Source organism: Lepisma saccharinum, chromosome 3 (assembly GCF_977018435.1).
Source record: "Lepisma saccharinum chromosome 3, izLepSacc3.1, whole genome shotgun sequence".
Lineage (NCBI taxonomy): Eukaryota > Metazoa > Arthropoda > Insecta > Zygentoma > Lepismatidae > Lepisma > Lepisma saccharinum.
Genome location: NC_139231.1, coordinates 90,633,408 through 90,659,566, shown reverse-complemented (window position 1 = coordinate 90,659,566; position 26,159 = coordinate 90,633,408). Strand labels below are relative to the sequence as shown.

Genomic DNA, 26,159 nt, shown 5'->3' with positions numbered 1-26,159 from the left:
GTTATGTAAGAAAGATATAAAAAATAATTAACTCTTAACATAGAATGCATAAAATTATAAAAGTAATCTTAATATTTATATTATTTCCATGTGATACATTTTATTTGAGCTATATAATTATCCAAGAACCAAAATATTCACTATTCTCTTCGTATTATTATTATCTATATTATAATTCTTATTATCGCAATACTTATTTAGTTATTATTGATCTGTAGCTCGTTGAATTGACTAATTAACTGGCTGTATGCATATTCAGCTTCTATTATAACTGTTCTCTTTATTTTAACATTATTTAAATCTTATAAAACTGATAATCTCATATTTCTGTCATTTATTTAGTTATTAAAATTATAAATGTAATTAACTTAAATTTAACAATTGAAATATTAAAATGTGTACTTGTTTAAACCCTATTTTGACTAACCACGCTAAATCATAGAGAATTTTAATTCTCATTTTCCTTTCCGAATGTGTTTAACACATTTTATTCATAAAAAATACTAAAGTCAATTATTGACTTACACTATTTATCTTTTGTAGTTCACAAAAGATTATTTCCATCAGTTCTCTGCAGGCCTACAGAAATCTGAGGAAAATTCCTTGCGCGCAATTTATATTCATCACCATTCCCTTTGTTCACTATCCGTGAATACAATAATATTAATTATTATTATTATTGCGCGTTACTGTACTTGTTGTTCATTATTATGAAACCTCGATGTCTACGTGTTGTAACTAAAGATTTTAGTGTGGTAATAACTAGTTTTACACTTCCGTGCAATTATTAAGGGATAAACAATAATATTTCACATAATTTTAGTGTTTGTTAGTTTAAAAAAATATTTGCAAGATGTAAAATTTATTTAGTGCATCAGAGTACTGAAAAGGAAGTTACGTACAGGGTAAAAGGTATGTTCTCAATCATTCACTCCTGACTGTTCCTGTTCTTCAGTCTCATCATCACCATTTACATTCTCATCGCCGCTACCGTGTTCCGAAGCGTAGTATTTTTTCAATCTCTGGATCGAAATTGAGTCCACGATTGTCTGTCCTCGTTTTGTCTTATATTCCACTTTGTAAACATTGGGATTTTCTTATGCTATAATTTTACAAGGTCCTTTATATACTCCCGAAAAGCATTTAGCGGTGTGTACACGATGACTGCCATCGTATACTAGAACCAATTCTCCTGGTGTAAATTCAATGGACTGATGACGTTTATCGTAGTACTTTTTTGCTTGTCGGTGGCGTTTCTGTAGACTCTCATAAGCTGCTGCTCGTGCTTTTTCGAGAATCTTGAATCTCATCTCGTTGTTTACATTCACACTGGGCGTTAAATGTAGTCCGCTCTCCCAGACTAATCTAGGCGTAAATCCATGAAGAAGAAAAAATGGACTGTTCTTCAAATTCTCCTGGTAATTAACATTGTACGACCACACGGCCGATTGCAAGTATAAAAGCCAATCTGTGTGTTTTGAGTTCACGAAGTTTTTCATAAGTCCCTGTAAAATAGCATGTGATCGTTCCAATAATCCAATTAAATTGTGATTAGCTGCTGGAGCGAATTTATGATGGATTCCACATTTCTCCGATAGTTCTTTAAATAAACTAGCTGTGAATGAAGTACCTCTGTCCGTATCTATAAGAGAGGGACATCCAAAGCGTAAAATTACATTTTCAAAAAGGAAGTTAGCTGCTGTCTCACTTGAAGTATCTGCTACTGATTGAGCAATTAAAAATCGAGTACCATGATCGATTGCACTTAGTATATATTTATGGCGGAGCAAACCACTTGGTGGATACGGTCCGCTAAAATCTAAAGCGATTCTATCGAATGGTTTCTGTGAGTTGAACGTTAAAAGTTCTCCATATGGTGCTCCTTTTATGCGCTTATTCTGCTGACAAATTACACGCTCCTTGACCATTTTCTGAATATGGTTCTTCATGAATGGAAAGTAAATCCTATCCAACGCATTCTTGTATGTTTTAGTGAAGCCATAATGTGCTCCTCCAGCTGGTAAACTATGCAATGTTTCAATAACAGTGTTGCGAAGTGACTTCGGTATGCATAATAATTTTTTAGTCGTAGCCCCCAGTTTATGTTGTCTATAAAGAAGTCCATTTTCCATAACATAATAGCAAGCTTGCCTCTGCAGGGAGGGGTTGGGTGGGTTGTTGCCCCCCTCGTCTTCTTTTCCTTCCAAAATATTAATGATATTTCCAAAAAAAGAATCCTCTCGTTGGTGTATAGCAACATCAATTGTCTCATCTAACAATAACAATGTACGTGGCTCTGGAAGCTCCTCGTCTTCATCCTTTGGATCATGTTCTGTTTCCCTGCTGATAGCATCCGCCATATTTTGTGTAGTTTTACAGTGAATTGGCGTAAAATCGAACTCGGCCATCAACGTGTACCATCTAAATAATTTGTTTGAAAGTTGCGTTGAGGAGCGAATGAATGTGATTGCTTGGTTGTCGGTAAATAATTCGAAATGTCTCCCAAGTAAAAAGAATCTGAATGACTTAAATGCGTATATGATTGCCAACAATTCTTGCTCGATGGTTGAAAGTCGAGTTTCATGGTCTTTTAAAACTCTACTGCAATAGGAAATAGGCTGAAAATCACCGTTCGCATTCGGTTGTAAAATCACCGCGCCAATAGCCTTACTGCTTGCATCCGTATATACCCTTACTTCTTTTGATGGATCATATGCCATTAATACAGGAGCTGTAAGTAAAGCTTCCTTCAACCTCTCAAACGCAGTTTGCTGTTCTTCCCCCCAGAGAAATTTCTTCTTTTTTCCTATCAATTTTTGCAAGGGAAGTGCCATCTCGGAATATGATTTTAAAAACTTCCTGACATAGGATGTTAATCCGAGAAATGTGCGAACTTGTTTCACAGTTGTCGGTGTCTTATATTTCTTGATAGAATCAATGATTTTGTCATTGATCCGATAGTCAAATTTTGAAATTTTATGTCCTAAAGCAATAACCTCAGTGTAGCCGAAGTGACATTTTTCTATCGCAAGTTTTAATCCCGCAGCCTGTAAACATTGTAACATTTTCTCCAGAGTTACGAGCATTTCTTCAAAGGTATTTCCGAAGCAAAATAAATCGTCCACATAATGGGCAAAGTGATTGGGATCCAAATTTGAGCACGCTAGGTGAATGCAACGAGTCATCGCACTTGATGAACTGACGTGGCCCTGTGGCACGACGTTCATTTGATACTGTGACATTCCTGGTATTGTAAATGCTGTATATTTTTTACTGTCCTCGGTGAGAGGAATATTAAAGAATCCGCTCTTCAAGTCTGCCGTACAGTAGTATTTCTTGCCCCCCATATTGTATAATATTTCATTGATGTTATTCACACCCAGAGCGTCAAATACAGACGAAACATTCAATCTGCGATAATCCTGGCATAATCTATAACCCCCCTTTGCCTTCTTTACAAGGATAATTGGAGAGTTAAAGGGTGATTGTGTAGGAGAAATAACCCCTTGCTTTAATAAAGTCTCAATCTGATCTTTAATTTCATCACGAAGGTGAACTGGAATTGGGTAGGATTTTAAGTGAAATTCTGTATCATCTTTTAGTTGAATTCTATGTTTATAATTCGTGGCTCTACCTATATCATCCTTTGACCACGCAAAAACATGTGGATATTTCATTAAAACAGCCAAAAGTTGCTCCTTTTGCTGGGGTTCTAAATTCGGATTCACACCAAACCGACTAGGGTCCGCCCGTGCGTCACTGACGTTCCCTGACTCTTCCGTCGCGAAAACCTGTGCCTGTTCACCAATTTCATCCTTATTCTCATCATTATTGTTACTCATGATTGGCCTATCCCATGTTTCAGCTTTCCCGATAATAGTGCCTTTCTTAATTGTAACATTATAATTTAAAGGATTTGTGATCCAAATGAGATTCGAATCCGGATTAATAATTGCTCTGGCAACCATCAATCCCGTTTTCTCTTGAAACTGTAGGTCCGGTTCCAAGAGTGTCCTATCTTTGTCATATGAATTAGCCAATTTCAATGGAATGCACATATGTGTCCTGGGTTTCACTTTTATCTTTTTAGCAGCTACAAATTCTGGTTGCAAAACATGATGTAACAAATGGGAAACTTTGATTGACACGTCAAAGGCTTTCTCATTCTCATTTTTAATTTGGTTTCTAGGAGGTGTGCCAAATCTATGCAAGGTAAGCTTATTTTCCTCAAAATCTAACTTAGCCTTTTGTCCCTTCAAGAAATCATTTCCTAATTTGCGATAGTAATTTGATTAAAATCCTTAACAATTCTAAATGGATGAACAAATGTTTGGTTATGTATAGAAAATTGTAGTAACACAATTTCCTTAACCGTCAGTTGACTATTAGTGACCCCTCTAATCGCAGTATTTATATTAAATCGCTTGGCATTGACTGGTATGTTCTTATCTCCAGTTACCGAAATTTGACTTCCACTATCCAGGATGAACTGTCGAATTTCCCCATATACTTTCACATTGATGTAAATCAGATCTTCAGAAGGAAAAGTAGAGACCGTTAGAGTTTTCCCCGAAGGTCCTACACCTAGGTCGTCGTCATATGTAGGTCTTACTCGTTTAAAATTGCTTCTGTTCTTACGAAAAGTAGAGTGATTTGTATTTACAACCTGATTGGTATGGTTATTTGGATCTTCGCGCCCCTGTTGTTGCTCCAAAAATGTTCGCGGAGATGAAGATGAAAAGTGCGAACTCTGAAATCGAGGGTTACTGCCATTGCGCCATCGCCCCCTAGGCGAACGTTGTGACTGTGTGTCGAGATTATTATTGTGGTTGTTATGCCAAGTATTTCTATTCTGAGCTCTATGATTACTATTATGATAATAGGTTCTCCTATTGTTTCTGTCTCTATGTTCATATTCTCTAACTGTATATGAGAATGATGACTCAGTGAATGAATGTTTTTTCCGATGTTCTGCAAGTGCATTTACTTTAGCCTCAAGATTCTGAAATTGCGAAACTAAATCTGACTCATGAGACTGGAGTCCCGTGTTCGACTGTAATTGATCAAGGTCTTGTTGCAGTGCATTTAATCTTTCCTCGATCTCCCGATTAGCCTTAGAATAACTTATGTCAACATGACCATTGACCGTGCGCTGCAACGTGATAGCTTGCTGAGTCGGCATGTAGGCTCGACTCGATTCAGAATACGACAGAGCTTTCATTGTCTCACATTCAGTTTCTAGAATTTTACGTTTTTGCACAAGATATTTGAATTGTTCAACATGTTTCAGGTCTCGTAACATTTCATGCACTGAATCATATTCCCTGTTATAAACTTCTTTCATAAAGTTAGGTTGTAAAACCCCGCTTATTTGCTTAATTTGCTCACTAATGTCCATGGCAGGATCTAATTTTAATAACAATAACTGTTTTTCTCTCACATACTTTGAAACAGGTTCATTTTCCTGATGGAAGCGTAATCTGATTTGTTCTTCTAATTGAAAAGTGTCCCCCGGTTCCGTAAATTCTTCCACAATTTTAGTTTTTAAAGTTACAAAATCTATATCCTGTGCTTCCTGAGTTCGACTCCAAGTATTGAACCATTCCAATGCTGAATCAGCCAAAAATGCCGGTAGCATTTGCCTTTTCTTTGAGTCATTCCACTCATTAAGAATAGCTAAACTTTCAAATTTGTCAATGAATTTTAATACATCCTCGTGAATGTTACCTTCAAACTGGATAGTTTCGAGAATGTCGGGGTGGATAAATCTAGATTGCGCCATGATTCTATGATTAGCCTATGCGCAGGAAAAATGCTTGATTAGCTTAAAATTAGCACTAAGTTGCTTGTTTTCTTTTCTCATCCCCCCGTGGCTTTGACAGGACATTATCAGCAATTCAATTGTTTACTCTCCCGGAAATTTGATAAGTTAGGTTCAACAATCGCGTAACAGAGTGACGACAGTACCGAACACATCTTTAAAATATTTAACCAACCTTTATGCAACATCCTAATGTTAATTCTCATCTTTTCACAAGCCAATCGCCGAATAACCTAGTTAAAACTCTACTCTTATGTATTTGCGCCTTACCGCGTAGCATATTGCTAGGCCTCCCTTTTGCTTTCTTTTCTTGATCTTTGGTAACAATTGATAATTAACACAACGTGAAGCGCTAACAAGTGAAAATTCCGGCGCCATATCGCACGTACGTAATTTGAAAAGCTAGAAGGCTCTATTATTTTCATCATATTTCGGGATAAAATAGATGAAAATCGCATTATATCACGTACTGCAGTGTTTTCTCATCGCATTTGCAAAAAAAATGGATGAGAAGCCCAAAGCACTTCTACCACGTAACGCAACTCCCATGCTGCGTTTAGGATCGAACCAAGAACCTCTAGATTTAATTGGGTGATGTAGCTATTCCTCATTCATCCCTCAGGTAGTTATCACTCGCTTGGCCTAAATGTGTTACAGGAATGGCGATAGAAATTAGCTTAGATTAAATATGGGTTTTATACTCTCCACGACTGAATCGATATGGATTGGTTAATGAAAGGATATTACTTGCCTTACAAATATATGGAGATTGTTCCTAGCTTGTCCTCTCAACTATCACTTGTCTGACCTCGCTGTCTGACATCGAATCTATCACACACCATCGTCCAATAATCGTTCTCCACTTTGTTCCTCTCTCACAATTCGCAGACCTTGCTCTCTCTCCTATTCTCGCCAACTGATCACACCTCCTGACAATTCCAACCCTCATGCCACATACGCCTTCCAAGTCAATCACCCGACCTTTGCCTGATTACTTATTCAGCATTCCTTTCTCTGATACCTGCTATGCTAAGACTTTATACTTCTTGCTCAATACCTTGGGTACGATACGGGATATTCACTAATTCGGTGGATCAATTAGAAGTCTCTCCCCAACGATATAATAATAATAATTTTGGAAAAAATTGGGTTTATTTTCATTGGTTTATAATAGGTATTATATCATAAATATCAAGACAATGATAATAATAATAATTATTATTGTTGTTATTTCTACTATTCAAGTTCTATCAATGGCCTGACCGTCCCTATAAAAAATTCTGGCGACGCCCATGCATCTGATCTTTTGTCTCAAAAGTGTACAAAACTTGCCTGTATATTAACACATGAAGGCTCCAAATATATTTACCCTACTGATTTAAAAGATGAACTGAAAGTACTTTAGGCTGTCATAAAACAGAACAGTGCACCAAAGGAGACCATACGAAAAATAACATTACATGTATTTTTTTTAAAAAAAATCCAATCGTATCATAGGCCTTCAATGGTAAAAATATGAGCTCAAGTCTTCAAGGCATTTCTTTCCTAATACTTGTTAGGTTGTTACATTTAATATACGTATAATGAAATTGTAATTTAGTGTCGTATTTTTTAAAGTTATGATGTGGTAGACACATCCGCTTGTTCAATAGTGTAACATTATTTATTTTATTTATTATTTTATAGCTTGATGTTTTACTTAGGAATATATTGATTTTGATTTTCAATTTCCCGTTGCTGCGTAATGACGGGGGGTCGAAAGGGAGCGGCATTTGCCTCAGTTGCCCAGGGCGGCGAAATGGCTAGCGCCAGTCCTGTCTGCAACGAGATGATACCGCGATGTATCTCGATCGCGAAGGGCAAGTCCCAGGATTCTTGAAAGGTTAGGTAGGGTCACGTGCATTCTTCTTTAGTAGTTAGGCCTCATTTTCCAAGCCTTTCATGTTCCTTTTTAGGAATACTGAGCCGGGTGGCGTAGAGTAGATGTGGAGAGTAGATGTGTGGCAACACTTTGCGTTGAATGTGATTGTTTCAGCTGGTGGGCGCGGTCCTTGAACTTCAAAGCCACCCGGTCGTTAACGTAGCTAACGCGTCTACTATACCGTTCACCGAAATTTTCTGACACGCTTTGCACGCAACAGTGCCTTGCTTTTTGGACATCAAATTAGCATCAGAGATATTCTATACTGAATTATGTAAAGTTAGTAGCGATTCCGGACAAAAAAAGTAAAAATAAAAGCTTGTCTCTTTGCTGTTCACGGACTCCTTAGCGTAACATATGAATAGTGACATGGAAAATAGAGTTGCAGTGTATTACTAAATAGTTCTAAGCTTCTAAACTCTCCCCAAGAATTCTTTGTGTACAATTTTTTAAAATATAAATTATAAAGCACATTTTGGTACTTTTAAGTGAAAGCTTTGCCTTTTGTAAGTGCATGTTTTACCGTTTGTAAGTGGTAGCTTTGGCATTTTTAAGTGGCGACTCTACGCCATTTTTAAGTGTAAACTTGGCCACTTTAACAGCATTATGAGCCCGATATTGATAAAAATATATACTGTAGTTTGCTTAGTAGACGATATTAGAGGAAGATTCAAGCCCGATAGCCCCTCCTTTGTACACCGTTGCCTAAGACGCAGGTGCATTCAAGTGGCATGGAGAAACATGAATCCTTGTACAGTACTTAATGTTTTGTCATTCTTTGTACACAATATACCTAGCTACATGCTAATACCTTACCTTCAACATGTTTGCCTTCCAGAGCACACCCAACCAGCAGATCTATTGTAATCTCGATTAGATATACATGTTTACTCTATCACGATAAAAAATTGCAATCATTATATACACACCGAATACAAAGGAGTGAGAATATGGAACTGCATTATCAGATACCTAATCCCTCTTTGTGTTAGTAGATTAGCCATTATCTCCTTCCAACCAGTTCATTGTGTTCGATTATAATCATAGATAGTAAATATTGTGGGTTGTTGACTTCGGGGTTATGTTGATAAATTTTCACCTTGTAAGGGCATGGACCTAATTGTTACTTACTGCTGAGTGTCTAGAAGTTCACTATCCGATAATCGAACTCTGCGCACTATTTAAGGCATGTTTACTAAAACCAACATACAGTGGCGGATCTTGGGTGCCAAAACTGGGGGACAAGGACACTTGACTTTCTATTGGTATACAAGGTTTAGCATTAAAAGGTCGGGGCAAAGAGGGAAGGGGGAAACTTCCCCCAAGGTCCCTCCTAATCACCGCCACTGGAAACATATCATTTTCATTTTTAAAAATACAGTGTTTCGGATTCAATTACAAGCTGCGGGTCCAATTCCAAGTATCTGAGAATAAAATAGACTTAAAACATATGGGGCATTTAAGTCATGCAAAACCGTACTGTCTCAGGTAAATTAAGAATTCATGGCAATTAGGGGCAAGCAATTATAGGCAAAGTAAAAACCATAAATGCTCCTTTAATTGATTGATTGATTGATTAACTGAATTGCTTTATTTCACTTCGCTTCTTGTGCCATTTTTTGGCTAATTTGCGAAGATGAGGATGAGTGATGATTGAATGGACACAAACATCCATGCCCAGGCCAGGATTCGAACCCGGAACCAAATGCTCCTTTAAGAACGAGGCATGTGGCAACAAGACATTTTCCGCTCTAAATGAAGCTCGTACAGTGGGATGCACAAGTATTGTACTGCAAATTGTCCATGACAATTTTCGTTAATTTTTTTTTCTTGCATCGTATGTATCTTTAAGAAGTAGATTTTAGAGTATGTTGATGCAGATGCAGTCAGCAGCTTCTTTGGTGTTTTGTTTCAATTCTCGAATCTCTCATTGGATAAAACAAAGAGCATGGTCGTAGTGATGGACAATTTGCTTGGTAATACTTGTGAATCCCACTGTACACGTAACGCAAAAGAAACAGTAGGCGAATTGTTCATCTCCATTTTCATTCAGTATGTTTTCCACAATGTGATATCGTGAATTGAAATAAGAACGTCAATAAGTGGAGGCTATTATTTGCTTCCAATCAACAGAATCCCAAAGGATGTAGAATAAAAAATAGTGAAAATAACTATGGACAATTTGCCTACTATATGTATAATATCGTCGCAACAAACTGGGAAGTTCTGGGAATGTTGAACTTCGATCACTGCCGTTCTGAATTTCAATGGTTTCCGATTCAACCAGGTCACTCGTGCAGTGAAACAGGTTCTGTATGTAAATGCTTGACTGTTTGAGATGCAAATGGTGAACGGACCTTGAATAAGACGGAGGAAGGGGGGATTGCTATCAATTCCATAATTCATCACTTTGAATGATTTAATTCATAACGGAATATTTACTCTGCAATGGAAAACAAACGGAAGCTCTTTCATTTTTAGTCTCTTCTTGAAGAAACACAGATTTTCTTCTCATCTAGTACATCCTTTTATCCCGTGACAACGTGGTGCAGTGGTAGCGTCGTCGCCTTGTAATCAAGGGGCCCAGGGTTGGATACCCGGTGAAGGCATATACTGGTTCGGATCCCACTTTAAACCGTAGGTACCGTCCCGATTAGCCTTACTGTGCATAAAGTGGACTTAAAACACCAACAATCAATCAATGAACGTGTCGTGGAAGTTTACCGTCGGACTAACCGCGACGATTGGAACAAATGAATGATTTATTTATTTGTTCTTTTTTACGGATGAATGGAATGAACACTGACGATCATGGACAAGACACATTTGTATACTTGCCATGTTAGGTGCACGTTAGTCTTTAAGTGCGCACTGCTACTTTAATTGATTGATTTACTTTATTTTACTTCGCTTTTTGTGCCACTTTTGGCCAATTTGCGAATATGGGGATGAGTGATGATCTGATGAAATTGATGAATGGACACTCACAAACATCCATGTCCAGGCCAGGATTCGAACCCGGGACCCCTGGCGTCGTAGCGCGATGTGCTAACCACTCCGCTACCTATGACTTAACGTCAGGTTATATTGTGCAATTAGTGACGACGAAAGAACAAAGGACGAAAAGAAAGAGATATGGAAATACTATAACGGTAAAGAAAATCTTAAAGTACTAGTTTAGCATTCTGACGAAGCAACTGTGTAAAACGACTGGAAAACGCCAGTTGCAATGCGGTTTAAACCAGTAAACTCCCAAACATGAATGAATCAACCTCTAATACAGCTCATTGCGTTATCTTAACTGTTAGACCATGCATTAAGAACAGAATGTCCTTTAAATGTGCATTCGATCATGTTTCTTTAATGATTTTAAGTGTAAATAATAGAATATTTAAGCTGCCTATACAATTGATTTCATATTAATACTGATGTAAGACAGGAAACTTGTTCGTATGAAAATATATCCATTGGAACTCTGCCCAGTATTAGTATAGGAAAAATTGTCATTATTAAGTTGAGCTGAGAGATTCTACAAACGATGTACAAAATAAAACTTATTAACTATTGAAAGAATAATGTCCCTATCCTCTCGTATGATTCTGTCTGTCTCTCTCTCTCTCTCTCTCTCTCTCTCTCTCTCTCTGTCTGTCTGTCTGTCTGTCTGTCTGTCTGTCTGTCTGTCTGTCTGTCTGTCTCTTTTAGAACAGAAAAGTCAGAAAATGATTGGTCCAAAGGTCAACACACCTTCTAAGTATGTTTTACATTTGAAAATGTATTATGTACGAGCTACACTGTATGACGCCTATTGTGTGGAGCATAATAAATAAATAAGTTATAATCTCTAATCGCTCGGAGAATAGTAAACATTGGCGTGCCCAATGGGGGATTAATGGGGGGTCATAACCCCCCTTTGGCTAAGCAGTCTTAAAAAATAGAATGACAGACAGGAAATGAAGGCAAAATGAGGATTGACTACTAAAAAATTTACGTAGCTCCTCACCCCCCCCCCCCCGTCTTTTCGAAACCCTGGGCACGTCAGTAATAGTTAAAGGGTACTGTATTTAACTATACCAATTAACATGGGCGTGGACGTTCGTTCTACTCGAAATACTAGGATCAAAAATTACAGTTTTAAAAATGAACAAATACTGCCTTAGTCTTTAAACTACGGTTGTTAAAGGCCCAGGGACCCATACATTTTAATGGGTTATATTTGGTTCCGTAACAGCACCGGAAACTTTTTTTCTTCTCGCACAATTTAAATTCGGTCCAAGTTGAGTTTTCTTTCGTTTCAGTATGGAACCTGGGCCCTATTTAAACTGATCCGGAAAATAGGTGCCTTGACCGCATTTAAATTCATTGTGAAGAAAGTTTCCTGTACCGAATTTAAATTGAGCCGGAAAAAAGGTTCCTAGACCGTATTTAAATACTTTACAGATAAAAAGGTTCTTTGCGGACCAGAACCAATTTACGCTTGCTCATTTTCTCTCCTGGACTGGAATTGAATTTATTTAAAATTCCTGGATCTTTAACAACCCTGGTTTAAACCACTTTATGCCCCCTTCCCGATACGTTCTTACTAGGTGTACTTACTTTGCTTAAATCCGGGAGGTCTTGCGAGCTGGATGAAGTCTTTTGGAGATATGAAACTGACAAGATTTTTAATTATAATTTTTCAGGGACAATTGTACCAGAGATAGCCTATGGACGACCCGTGCGGTAAAAATATCCCTGCGCTATCAGTGACGTATCAAAATATTACACATGAACTCAGGATCGCTAGCGTCAAAGGGGAGAGCGCTGCACAGAAATCTCAAGAGGGCAAGGAATTTGCAAATCAGATCTGACGTAGTTGACCTTCTGAGACCGGCAAATTCCGTTCGTAAGAGTTCAACATGTTGCACGGTTGCACCAACACTGAACGTTATGTAATTGTTGGGCAGTTGCTTACAAAGTTATTTATACTGCTGATAAACTCAGAAGAGGAGGGGAGGGGGTACAGAATTGCTAAAAGTGCCTTCACGAACCAGAATTTGATTCCGCTTGAGTTGAACTGGTTTGTAATCTTTCCAATAAGTCTACACAGTGCCTCTACTTCAACGAATGGACGATGTCTATAACGAAATTTTCAAATGCCTTCTTCTGAAAACGTGCGGGTGAGTGGTCAGTATAACGCATACGTAACACATTCACATGAAGTCACGTGTCAGTCCTACTAAAAATGGTCACTTATGTGAAAATAAAAAAGAACTTCAGTTGCAAATATACCAAATAGGCACTTAAATACAAATAAGCACATACACGTAAAATATGCACTTACATGTGAAATAATCTCTTAAAATTTAAAATAAATATTTGAAATATCGATTAACCACTTAAATGCTGAATATGCACTTGAAATGTCAAATATGAACCTAAAAGATTAAATAAAAGATTATACAGTCGATCTATTACGAAAACTTTGTCCTTGAGATATCACATGAACGTTCATTTGTAAATGTGTGACGTAGTTCATCTGTGAACTTGCGAACAATTGGAATTGAATGTAGTATATCGGTTGTTACAAGGATTACTGATAACACCCAATTTATGATTTTCTGACTTTCACACCGTCTGTGTTCCATTGCACCTCTTGTGGCTATTAATAGAGCGGCATGTACGTTTATGTAGTGCAGCAAAAATGTTTGAAATGCTATATTGTTGTCAGGGTCAGTGGCTACGTCTTTAAAAATAAAATAATTACAATTATTTTAGTAATTTGATGTGGCTTTCTAACTCTGTATGTCACCCACATACACTTTTAAAATTGTAAAAATGTATCCAAGTTAACTTAAATACATCAGAATTTTAATTAAAATCAACATATGCTTTTTGTGAAAAGATGCGCTCTCTATTGAGAAGCCCAGTAAATACACTGGGACACAGCTTCATCAATGTTATTCCTCGCAACTAGGGCCGTCGCTGCCGATGGGCAAAAGTTAACTCTAACCTACCCTTCTGCCCACCCAAATAGCCTATATAAATTTTCAGAATCCCTTATTGGGTAGTAGAGCATATACAGGGAGTGGACAGAAAAGTGGCATAGATATAAAGAAACAGATGAAAATTAAACCAAAGAAGTAAAATTTAGAGAAACAGAGGAAGAAAGAAAATATAGACATAGAGATAGAATGGAAGACAAATATGGAAAAGTGAGGGAAATGAAAGAAAAAACTGGAAGAAAGGGGAAGAAAGATAAAAGAAAAAGGAACCAAGATAAAGACAAGCAGATTACAAAGAAACTAACAAAGAAAGAGTAAGAAAGATAAAGAAACGGAGAAAAAAGAAAATAGTGAAACAGGATAGAAGAAAGTAAGGAAGTATGAAGAACATTAGAAGGAAGTAAGGAAGAAAGATCAGAAAAACAGGAGAAAAAGGAAGAAAGAGAAACGAAGTGAAAGGAAAGAAAGATACGAAGGAAGAAAGAAAAGGCAGAATGAATTATGAAAAAGAAAGAAGAAGGAAATATAGATATAAAAAGGAAGAGAGGGAGAGAAGAGATACATGAAGAAGAGAGGAGAAAGAATGATAAAATAAATATCAAAAGAAGGAAAGGAAGAAATATATGGAGAAACAGATGAATTAGAAAGGAAGAAAGAGAAAAACGGGAAGAAAGATATGGGAAAACGGAGGAAAATGAAGAGAAACAAGAGTAAGAGAGAGCCATGACAACAGAAACAATCATCTGAAATTATTTCTCCCACTTCAAATAAAATTCTCTGCAGGCACCATGGCTAGCAACAGAATTACAGTGTTCGTGGGTCTCTGAGATAAACTACGGCACAAATCTAACAACGAACACTGATGCGATACTCGTAATGCCTTCTTAATTAACCTGCTGTGCGATTTCATTTTGGTAAGTTACTGGATTCCCTTACAAAAATCTGCGTGGGATTTTTGGATGCCCTCATAGTGTTCCTGCACCCAATTGCATTTTGATTATTCTCGTCGCTTTTTCAGCTTCTCTAGATTAATCGCGACGGCGAAGACGACCTGATGGTACAGAGATCGAGGCAGGCTACAGCAGTCAAGGCTCATCCCGTGAAAACTTTGCATCTTGAATATACATCAATCCAGGCCCTGACCTAGGACTTTTTTAGAAGAGCCAGATCCACACACACACACACACACACAGTGTGTACTATTTGGGGGGCTTGGGGGCAGTTGCCCCCGACTTCTTTACCACTTTTCCCCCGTACTATGGCCTCTTAATACTTGTCTACCAAGAGAAAATAACTGTCCTTGCCACCCTCCCCCCCCCCTTCCCAAGTTTTGGCACCCAATCGCCGATAGTGGTCAGAAGTATTCGAATAGTTCCGAGTTTCGCAAATTAAAAATGTTTTCAAATTTCCTTTATTTTCTTATACCCGAACCATTGAACAGCCACGATAATTCTATGTTTAGAAAATAATATATTTTATGTATAAATAAAATTATACGCATTAACAATGATTATTACAATAAATAATTTTAAATGTGAGTTAACCCATAGCCCGCTACAAAGGTTCGTAGCGGGCTTGGTTAACCAAAACAGACAGAGAGAGAGAGAGAGAGAGAGAGAGAGAGAGAGAGAGAGAGAGAGAGAGAGAGAGAGAGAGAGAGAGAGAGAGAGAGAGAGAGATATTTTCACCTGCTAGCCTTGTATCAATGGTTATAAAACTAAAAATCCCCAATATCGCAGACTGCAGACTTCTGGAGACATTCTCTCTGCACAACAAACACATTAATTTATGCAAGGACAAAATTTAAATTTTTACATGTCTGAAAGATCGTCGATGTTATTTTCATAGCTTTTTATAGGTTCACATTTTAAAAAAATCATGGCTCGAGGGGGGAGGCATGGCCTCCATGGTCCCTCCCCTGGGTACGGGCCTGCATCAATCAAGATTATCCACAATAATACGCATTATATCCATCAATTGGTATTTAAAAGCTCAATCAAACTCGATTTTATCCGAGGTTCAGCTATTGCTGGTCTACCACCTAACAGGCAAAAAGTACAAATTAATAATATTAAAATTTAAAACACTAAAAAGAGATAAAAAAGGACACGGCAAGACAATAGAAACATCATGAATATAGTAAATTAAAAAATAAGAGTACACTATTGGACATGACCGTAAAAGAGTGTTCTACCGTTAAAATTTAACAGTTTGTCTGTTAATTTAGAATAAACGGGACACGCCAGTTTTTTTCGTGGGTGCAGGTAGTTACGGCATCACCTCTCTGTGCTGTGGATACTGAATGAGAAGTGAACGTGACGTGGAATTTAACCCCAGGTACACACTCATACATATTACATATCTTAGAGTAAAGCATTGAGATGCAACAAAATCTTCCATTTCAATTTGAATATTGTATCTTGTATAAATACAATTAATGATTTTAAATTGTAGTTGAGTGAATCATTAATATTACCTTATTACTATGCAATTTAATAATTTTAAAATGGTCACTGTCTTTTTTTACGGTACTTGGATGGCAACGAAAATTGACGGTCTTAGACCATAATTTCTCAAGTCAACTTTTTACAGTGCAAGTAAATGGAACAAAGTTAAAAAGAAAATTAAAATAATTTCTGGCAAGTCACCACCGGGATTTTTGATTAATCAGATACATATGTTGTTTCTGATCCTTGATTAGTGATTCACGGAGCATGTCAGGTAAATGTTACAACTTTGGTTGATTCGTAAGTTTCGAGAGTGTATTCCAAACTTTGGGTAATGGGTAGCAGTGAGGAGTTCGATACCCGGTGGAGGTTCATAGTGGTTCGGAACCCACTTTAAACTGTAGGTCCAGTTCCATTAGCCTTACTGTGCATAGAGTAGACTTCAAACAAGAACTCAAACACACACGCGTAGCAGTGAGGACTGATCAACTGAAGTTCCACAACCAGGCAAACTGAGATTGGCAGTTTTTCTGGTTGAGTAAGAGTGGCATTTAGTTTTAGTCCACTATATGCACAGATAGGCTAATCATGACGTGGGCTACAGTTTAAAGTGGGATACTTATCACGGTGCAATGTGCCTACACCAGGGATCGATCTCGCGGACCATCACAGAGAACGCAGAGGAAAAGAGATGGAAGAGAGTAAAATAAAATACATGAAGAACTTTAGATATGAGTAGATGGAGAAAGAATGAAACAGAGAGAGAGAGAGAGAAAGAAAGACAGAGAGAAACGTGGACAGAAAGAGAAACGGAAGAAGAAAGAACGGGAGTGTAAACAGAGAAAAAAGAAAAATATAGAAACAGCGGAAGAGAGAGAGCAAGAGAGAGGTTAAGAAGGGAAAACGTGGAAAGAAAGAGATTAAGAAATATATAAACATGAATTAGAGAAAGTGGGAAGAAATATTGTTTTTTCTCTCTCTCTCTCTCTCTTCCCTAATATTCATGATCGCCCAAGCACAACCCATATGAAAATATTTCGTCCATACGAACAAAACTCCCTGGCGACGGCAGTAGCTCTATCACAAATTAGATGAGCTGCCCAGGCCTGTCCCATACCATGAGTGCAGTGGCGGAGATTAGGAAGGGGGGGAGTTGCTCCGTACTTTTTGCAACTTTTGCCCCAACACTATGCTAAAACTTGTCTACCAAGAGAAAGTAAACTGTCTTTGCCCCCCCCCCTTAATTTTGGCATCTTGCCCCACAGTTTTGGAACCCAATCGCTACCACTGCATGACTGGTGTGCCAAAGGGGGTTGTGGGTGTTATAACCCTACTAATTTTCTTTGAAAATTAGAAACCATGAGGAAATAGTAACATAACGAGACGACTATTCATAAAAAAGGTTCTCATTGCTACAAATTCGGTTTTCGATAAAAATGAATGCAAAAACAGAGTAATAAAAAAGCACTGTGGTCGTACTAAATAGAGTTAATGTCTGTCCCGTGATGTTATCAAGCTTGAACTCCCAACTAAGTATATCCGGTCTTTATATAGCAATCGTTTCCTGTGTACGAACACAATTCGTGACACAGAACTGAAAATTACAAGGCTTTCCAGGTGTGGGAGGACGACAGATAGCTCCATCGATTTTGCATTAGCTGTTACAGATGACCTTTCTCGTCGATACATTTGCAGAGAAAGGCACAGCGCACGTGTAACGAGCGTTCAGAGATTTCACACGTTGCAACACCTAAACAAAATAACACACTGCTCACTCACTGTTGGAAGCCTTACCTTTATGGTTGTTGCATTATTACGTTCCCCGCTCCGCGACCATTGTCTTCAGTCCGTGTGACCTTGATTCGTTCTACTCCATTCCGACGTCTGCCACTTGCAGCCCTGGTTGACCTCCACCAGGTGTGAGAGCGATGTTTTCTGCCTCCTGCAATCTTATTCCACGCGACGTGCTCCTACACTCGATGCTGCAACGACCTCTTGCACACAAAACAGCTGGCGGGTACGCTTGCCGATTCGGATATCGACCGGCATTTGTTTCAAAGAGGGCGCCATCTACCGAGCTGGCTTTCAGCTGATAGCAGACTTTCCTTCCCAGCGTTGCAAACCATGTCATTAAATCACTGAAGGTAAGCATAATTGAGGAAAATAGTAATGTCAAGATTCGAAACTGGACTTCGGTATCCAGGCATCACTTGGCTACTTAACAACAACGTTTAGACACGAGCTAAAAACATAGTCGCCAAAAAGAGATTCAAAGTTACATTACACCAGAGGCGTTGCGTGCATGTAGCCGGTGTTACCGCAGGTAACAGCAAAATGTAAAGAATTAAAAAGTTGTTTCAATAAAATGACAACGTTGCTAAATACGTTAATGAACACCGTTCCCGTCGAGTAGGACATTTTTTCTGCAGCCGACAGAAGCGAAGAGAGAGGCCGTTCCGCTACCCTCAAGAGGCAACAAGGGAGAAGAGGGCGCCAATGCAAGGAAAGAGCCCGTTCAGACCTACCGGGGCAGCCAGTGTTGTCACATCGGTATACAATTTCTGTGAAGCAACTAGAGGTAGACTGCAAAGATAAGGCTGGATTTAACTACAACTGAGACCAGTTAGGTAATAGACGAAAATATAGTTCCTTGGTGTGATTCGTGATTTGGACAAACCTTGCTCCAAAATACTAAGTTGGCAACAGTAGTACGTACAGCTGGGTTTTCCTTCTACGCAGGAGCGGAGTTCTGTCGTCTGCTCAGTGCTCACCACACAAACGTCAAACTGACCCGAGAAAAGCGTGGTTCTACTTCTTCCCCTTCGCAGCTCATTGCAAAGAAACAGAGACAGATGAAGAATTGAAAAGATTCTACCACTATTCATTGGATTTTTGTGGTAACTGTCTCATGAGTGGTAGTTCTTTCTAGGAGTGTTTGTGGCTAAATCAATGTGCTGATTTACAAAACAAGAACGAAATGAACAAATATCTAGCTCGAAGACATCTTTTCTTTACCGAAGGGGGTGGGGGGTGTAATAACGTCTAGCAGGCATAATTGTCGTACTGATTGATAGCCGGTAACACTTTTTAAAAGTCACGCCACGCCACTGCATTACACAGAGTGTCAACGTTAAGTTTCTGTGAAGAAATCGTGAGTCGGTCCCCTTCTATTCCTTCTTTGTACAGAATTTTTCAGAGAGAAGTTTAGTAGGGAATAATTCTTTAACGGTAGCCTGAACGAGACAAAAAGAAGAGTTTTGAAAAAAAGTGGATCTTTTTTTTTTTTTACTGAAAAATTACCTTCACTCTGGTAATGGGACAATTTCGTGAAATACAGTTGGCAACACTGTACGTTACAGAAGTTCATTGTGCTTCATCATACTCGAGTTAGGCTAGAGGATTGCTGTCGTTGCTTTGCCTGCAGTGTGTGTTCATCATGGTCATGGGCGCGAGGTTGCTTGACCCCACCCCATCCCTCCCCCTTTCCAGAATAAGGAAAACATTCCCAGTTATTACACCTGTATCCTGTTTATTTGCTTTTCTTTTCTTGTATCTTCTCTCTAGATTTTCACGTAATGTATTGTCCCCGTTTGACAGATAAGGAAGACTGACTCAAAACACGCACGCACGCATGCTTTTTGTCAGTATTTTCTTCAAACACCATGGATGAAGCATTAATGACAAGTGTAGGTAATTAGAATATGCTTGCTCTGTATGGGAGCCTACCTGTAACTCCCAGAAAAATATCATTGAACGTATACAGAATAAAATTCTGAGATTTTTATATTATAAAATGTATCAAATATCGTCAATGATACTTAAAATTCCTTACAATAATTTGTTAAATGAATTTGATTACGTAAATCTTTAAAATAGACGTGAAATTTCTCAACAAATGTTTCCATATAAAATAATTATAAGGAATGTACTTGTCACATTGTACGAGAGTTTGTGATACGTGTTTTGTCCGATTCAGGTTTGATTGATTTGTTGTTTTAAGTCCATTTTATGCACAGTAAAGCTAATCGGGACTGCACCTACAGTTTAAAGTGGAATCCGAACAACTATGTGCCTCCCGGGAGCCCTTAATTACAAGGCGACGGCATTACCACTACGCCATCGGGAAGGCCCTTGTGTGATTCAGGTGAAATGGGTAAATATTTGAAAATGTTTGTTATTAAAGTTAAGTGGTAAACCTGTTCTGTCACCAAAGTGTGTTTGTGTATGTATATGTGTGTGTGTGTGGGTGTGTGTGTGTGTGTGTGTGTGTATTTATTTATATATATATATTTTATTTTGTATTATGTCTATGTTTATGTATGCATGTGTGTAAAGAGGCAGGAGGGAGAGATGTTGAGGGAGGGCATGCATGTGTGTACACGTTGTAAATATAAATGTAACATCATGATACTACTTTCTGTAATTGGAGACTTGTCTCTGTTGAAGGGAAATAAATAAATAAATAAATAAATGCAGTGTGTGCGCGGTGAGATTGAAATAAATTGCACATCGCTCACTTGATACACATAAAAATATGGATCATATCACACTGTGGTCTCCAGACTAGTTGCTTAAGAGGTGGTAAATGCTCACATGTCTGTTTGTTCCGTGAAATATGAAAAAAAATTGAGGATTTGATTATGTACTTATGAATATGGACACCTACTGCAAATTACTAATGCTAGTAGCCCCAGAAATTGAAAAACAAGGCATTACTCGTCCAACATCAAGGAGACCCGGCACAAAATTAAGCGAAGTTTGACTGATTAGAGGGATGTGTGTCTAAATGCAACGACTTGTCTTTCGTTTTGCTTGAAAACAAAGCTCCAGGGCATCCGTCTTTCGAGCGGTTGTCAAACCTAATCCAGTTTATGCAAGACGTCAAACTTGCGGTTTACACGTAATGTTTTGTTTGATCAGTCTGGTATGATCATGCAAGACTGAGGACAAAACCATTACGTATCGACAAGGTTTAACGTGTTCACCTTGTAATCTAGGGGTCCCAGGTTGAATACCCGGTGGGGTGTAAGGGGTGATTTTCCACGTAGTACACCCAATTGTCAACCCCACTTCCACGTTAGTACACCCTGGACTGCTTTTTACAGACGAACGAGGCTCTGGCGACTGGCACACTGGCCAGTATAATTTTGTGTGTTGTGTCCTCAGCTTTTAACGGAAGTCAGAACATTTTAAATTTTTAAGTTTTTACTTATGCAACGTTCGAGTTGTTCTTTGTAAAGATAAGGGGCTGGACCCCGTATAATGTGACGGGTGCAAAATAGCCTAAGTGCTGACGCACTCAAAATTTTAACATCAAATCAAATCAAATCAAATTGAATACCCGGTGGAGGCATATATGGTTAGAGTCCCGATTAGACTATATTTGTGCATCAAATGGACGTAAGCTTAAAAAAACATAGCATCTTTACTTGTTGCTTATTCTCTTTATTCTTTCAGTTTTCTCTCCCGTTTTCTGTATCATTTAAGAAAGTGAAATGTGAAGTACTGATTGTTATATATTTGACAAAGATTTGCATTATCATTTTTTATGATCTTTTTATTTAAATCTTTTGTTTATGTGAAAGGTGTTTTCTGATCAACTTTTCCTTTCTATAGTATATGACAGAATAGAATGCTATGCTGCATATTAAAGAACTGTTTATAGGAAAAAAAACCCTGCGTGCATAGTTTCATCGAAATTAGGAGTTTTCTTCATGTAATGCTGTGTCAAATGGTTGAAAGTCTTGTTTCTGACGTTGGATTTGAGGCATGCGTTGTTTATGTCGTATATTGGGATATTTCCCGATTTTGCTTTTGTTATTTCACCTTGATTGCACGTCTACCTCTCTTTTAATGAAACTGTGTAACAATTTCAGTAACTTTTCTCTCAGGAAAGTTAAAACATTTTGGATGTGCAGTAAATTGCAATTTAAAGTTATTTCTTTCTTTACAGTTTTTCTAGAAGAATGTTGGCAATATTTTCAAATAATTGTTTGCATGCCATGTTTATTTAGAGCTTAATGGTACTGACACGATTTACAGTTTAACATGATTAGCAATTTGTATATTATTCTACACAAAATAATACTCTAACTAATTTGGCCCATAAAAATTATTGAGCTTTAAAGCAACGAAAATTTAGTGTGTTTCCAGTTAAATAGTACAAATTCCTTTCGTATGAGCTTCACCCCATCAGTACTGTATATATTTTGTTCCCATGTTTTTCCTTTGCTAGAGTATCTAAGACACTAATAAACACCATTGAATGATTACGAGAATAATGAACTTTCACCGAAAGGGATTCTGATATCTACAAATTACTTGTGTACATTATTCTACAAATTATTTTTTAAATATTTTTAAGGTGATTTAAACCACTGATTTTCTTTTAAAAAAATCACACGATTTAAATCAATCAGTGGCGCAAGCATAGGATAGGCATTGCCCCCCCCCCCCAAACTTGGACTGAATGAGTTCTAGGGCAGGGGGGCAAACATTGACGGCCAAGTGTACCTGCAGGGGGCAATTACCGCCCAGAACTTCAAATTTTATGCAAATAAAAGTACTTTTCGTAAAATTTTCTTGCTCACTTCGCTCACAATGCCTGTTTTTCTTAGTATTATAAAGTTCAGAATCGTTGCCAAGAAGCGGCTGGAGTCGGCCCTGGGCGCCGAACGATCTAAATGAATATAAGTTACAAGATTGATTTTTGGTTTTAAATCAACTTTACGCACTGAAAGGCTAATCGGGACTGGACCTACAGTATAAAGTGGGATCCGAACCACTGTGCCATGTGCCTCCACCGGGTATCGAACCCGGTACCCCTTCATTACAAAGCGACGATATTACCACTACACCATCGGCGAGGCACAAAAGTTGTAAAAGAGTGAATCCATTGGCGTCTCGTAAAATTATTTGCGCCCTATTAAATCAATATTGATTACAGCCTAGAAAAAAAAATGGATCCAAAAATTTTCTTCCTCGCTTCGCTCGCAATATGTCATTCTTCTCTGTAATGAATTCTAAATTCCCATGTTGGATATACGTGAAACATATATCGTGCATGAAAGTTATACATGTTAGTGTAAAATAGAATTATATTTGGAATGCATTTATCAAGCATTTTCTGTCTTTCAAAAATAGTTTGCGTGCTACTTTTCCATTATTAATGTGAAATTGAACGTGTTGAAAAAATAATTCAAATTGTTTGTTCGAACACAAATGCTTTAGCACCAACTTCTACCCCCTTTTGGCTTTATTTATGAGGGTAATAACGTCTTTTAACGTAGTACCGCTGCTACTACTATTACTACTACTACTACTACTACTACTACTAATAATAATAATGTTGGTCCCGGGTTCAAATCCCGGCTTGGGCATGGATGTTTGCGAGTGTTCATTCATCAATTTTGTCATATCAACACTCATCCTCATCTTCGCAAATTAGCCAAAAGTGGCGCAGAATTGAAGTAAAATAAAGCAAATCAATAAAAATAATGTTATAATAATAACATTATTATTATTATTAAAAATTGTATTATCATTATTACTACTACTACTATTATTATTATTATTAGTGGTACGTTTGTCCTGGTACTTTCCCCCCCACAAAAAAATTCATGGTTGCGCCTCTGAAATCAATCAGATTTAAATCCAACAATCTGTCCCACAGCAATCAAGGATGGCTCCCAGAGGGCCATCGTGTGTGGCCATCGTGTGTGGCCGCGGTGGCTCAGTCGGTAACGCGTCTGACTACCATGCTAAAGGTCCCGGGTTCGATCCACGGCCGGTTCAAATCCGGGAACTTTTCTAACGATGGAAGCGGCCCACCCAGCGTCGAATAACATGGGTACCTGGGGGAAACCCTGGGGGGTAAAGGCGGTCAGGGGCGTGATGCTGATCACATCACCCCCACTCACGACCGGATCAAGAAAGTGTGGGGCGTTACCCCCACACCCCCTATACGCCTTCATGGTGTGGTGCTAAGCACAGGGGAGCACTTTACCTTTTTTTACCTTTACCTCCCAGAGGGTAGACACGTACGTAGGTAATCGTGCTTCGAGTTTTGCCCCATAAAGTGCAGTGTATGAAGTATATACGTACAACAGGTATGTGAAGCGGTTAAAGCAGTAGTACAAACCCCAGAGATGTTTATCGTTGATCGTCGATTATATCATGAGTCCGCGACTAAGGTAAATAGACTCAAATAAGTAATGGAATTTAATATAGATGAAGTGAATGACATACGGAAGGGACTGAAAAGTAAAGATGGGATAATTGGACAATTGCAGAAGCGACATATCGCGGGTCCCTTTAAATTTGAAATCTGATTTTGAATCGATACTTAATCTTCAGGTATAGGCACTGTGCGATTTAAGCTTTTTGCTTGGGGGGGGATGCCCGCTCACTGGCGTACTTGTGATATTTTGGTGATATGCAAATTGTACATGTTACAAGTCAGTATAGTAAACTATTGCCGTGCGATTCAAGTACCTTGGTTATAACAGTGGTTCTAACATGAGTCATTATTTTTTTTTGGTACCCTTGACCCTCTGTACCCCCCCCCCCAGAGAAAGTGAAATATTTTGCATGGTTTATGAAGATTTTGTTGTTTATGAACGTTTTCAGTTGATTTTAGCTCTCGGAAATGTGTTATTGTGAAGTAAAGTGCGTCTGTTACCTTAGCGTGTTACTTTACAGTGCAGCAGAACAGCCCGAAGGCTTCGCTCAAGTGAATATAGCACCCAAAATGACTTTCCACAACAGCAGCTATAATTTTACGTAGTTAGGGTAGGATTCTTAGGTTTGGTACTGGTAGTTATTTTCGGCGTGTTCTTTCGCTATTTTAGTGTACGTACAAACAGTTTTTACTAATAAAAAGCTGCGAAAATACTCGAAATTGCAGGTTTTAACTTACGTGGATCATTCTTTCAGATCAAATATCTCCGTTGTTTGTGCTTTCCTAATGCCGAAACCACTTTTACATTACGTAACATAACCCCACAGCGCTACAGCCCTTGAAGGGCCTTGGCTTACCTACCGACTGCTGGTCTCCCTCCCACACTGTTCCTCCGTCACCTATTATAGCGTGGAGGTCTTAGACCAGTATTGGGGTGACGATCCGGCCCTATACGTAGGCCGAATAAATAATAAATAAATTCCGACCAGAGCCGGATTCGAACCTACGCCGTCCCGCAGCGAACGATCTCAAGACGAGTGAACGCCTTAACCCGCTTTTTTTTTTTTTTATATAAAGGAAAGTCCCCTAAGCGGAAGCTTCCCCCCTCACATTCACTCATATCATTTCATTCACATTTCTATTTCAGGACTTTTTCAGGACAGACAATCACAAATAACCATGCCTTACCCGGGACTCGAACCCGGAACCCCTGGCGTTGTAGCGCGCTCTGCTAACCACTTCGCCACGGAGGTCGACACGCTCGAGCTACGGAGGAGGACTTTTACATTACGTAAAACATTGAATTCTGTCGATACAAAAAAATAGACGTGATTCTCGAGGGGGTACAGTGGGTAAACGGCCCCTTTTTTGTAAATTTACACGTAATTTAGAAACAGTATATTTACAATCTAAGAAAACCGAAACTCATACACAAAAGTAGCAAGCGAACTAGTAACACCGAAAGCTTGACCAAATCTTCTATTGCCAAGTTCATACTTAATGTCCATCTTACCTATCTACAAGTTTCTTGTGAACACTTTAATATTTGTAAAATATCAGCACTATGCCATGAAATCTTAAGTGGAAAACACAGCCTGCACTTGTCTCGACTCGATGAGGTTATGGGTTGCAGATTGATGTCCTTTAATCCACAAAGCTGCATACTTTTCGGCATGGAAATCTTTGACTGGACCGTTAATGAACACGAATGATTTTTCAATTGTGTTTGTTAAGTTAAGAAATGATACATCATATGCTTTCAATTTTATTTTCTTTGACGGAGATAAAAACATCTCTGGCAGGGATAAAA

At 38.3% G+C, this 26,159-nt stretch overlaps 1 protein-coding gene across 2 annotated transcripts in view; it reads right to left on the bottom strand.

Moving 5' to 3' along the window:
* The window catches only part of LOC145985236 (transmembrane protein 229b-like), a 46,823-nt gene extending 28,614 nt beyond the window's left edge, over positions 1 to 18,209 (bottom strand). Inside the window, exon 1 of one of the 2 annotated variants that reach the window (XM_083119002.1) lies at positions 17,965 to 18,209. The gene's annotated coding sequence lies outside the window, so the exon portion shown is untranslated. Of the gene's footprint in view, positions 1 to 12,335; positions 12,436 to 17,964 lie in introns of those variants that run through there. The other variant, XM_083119003.1, reaches the window with a different exon arrangement.
* Between the last annotated feature and the right edge of the window lie 7,950 nt (positions 18,210 to 26,159).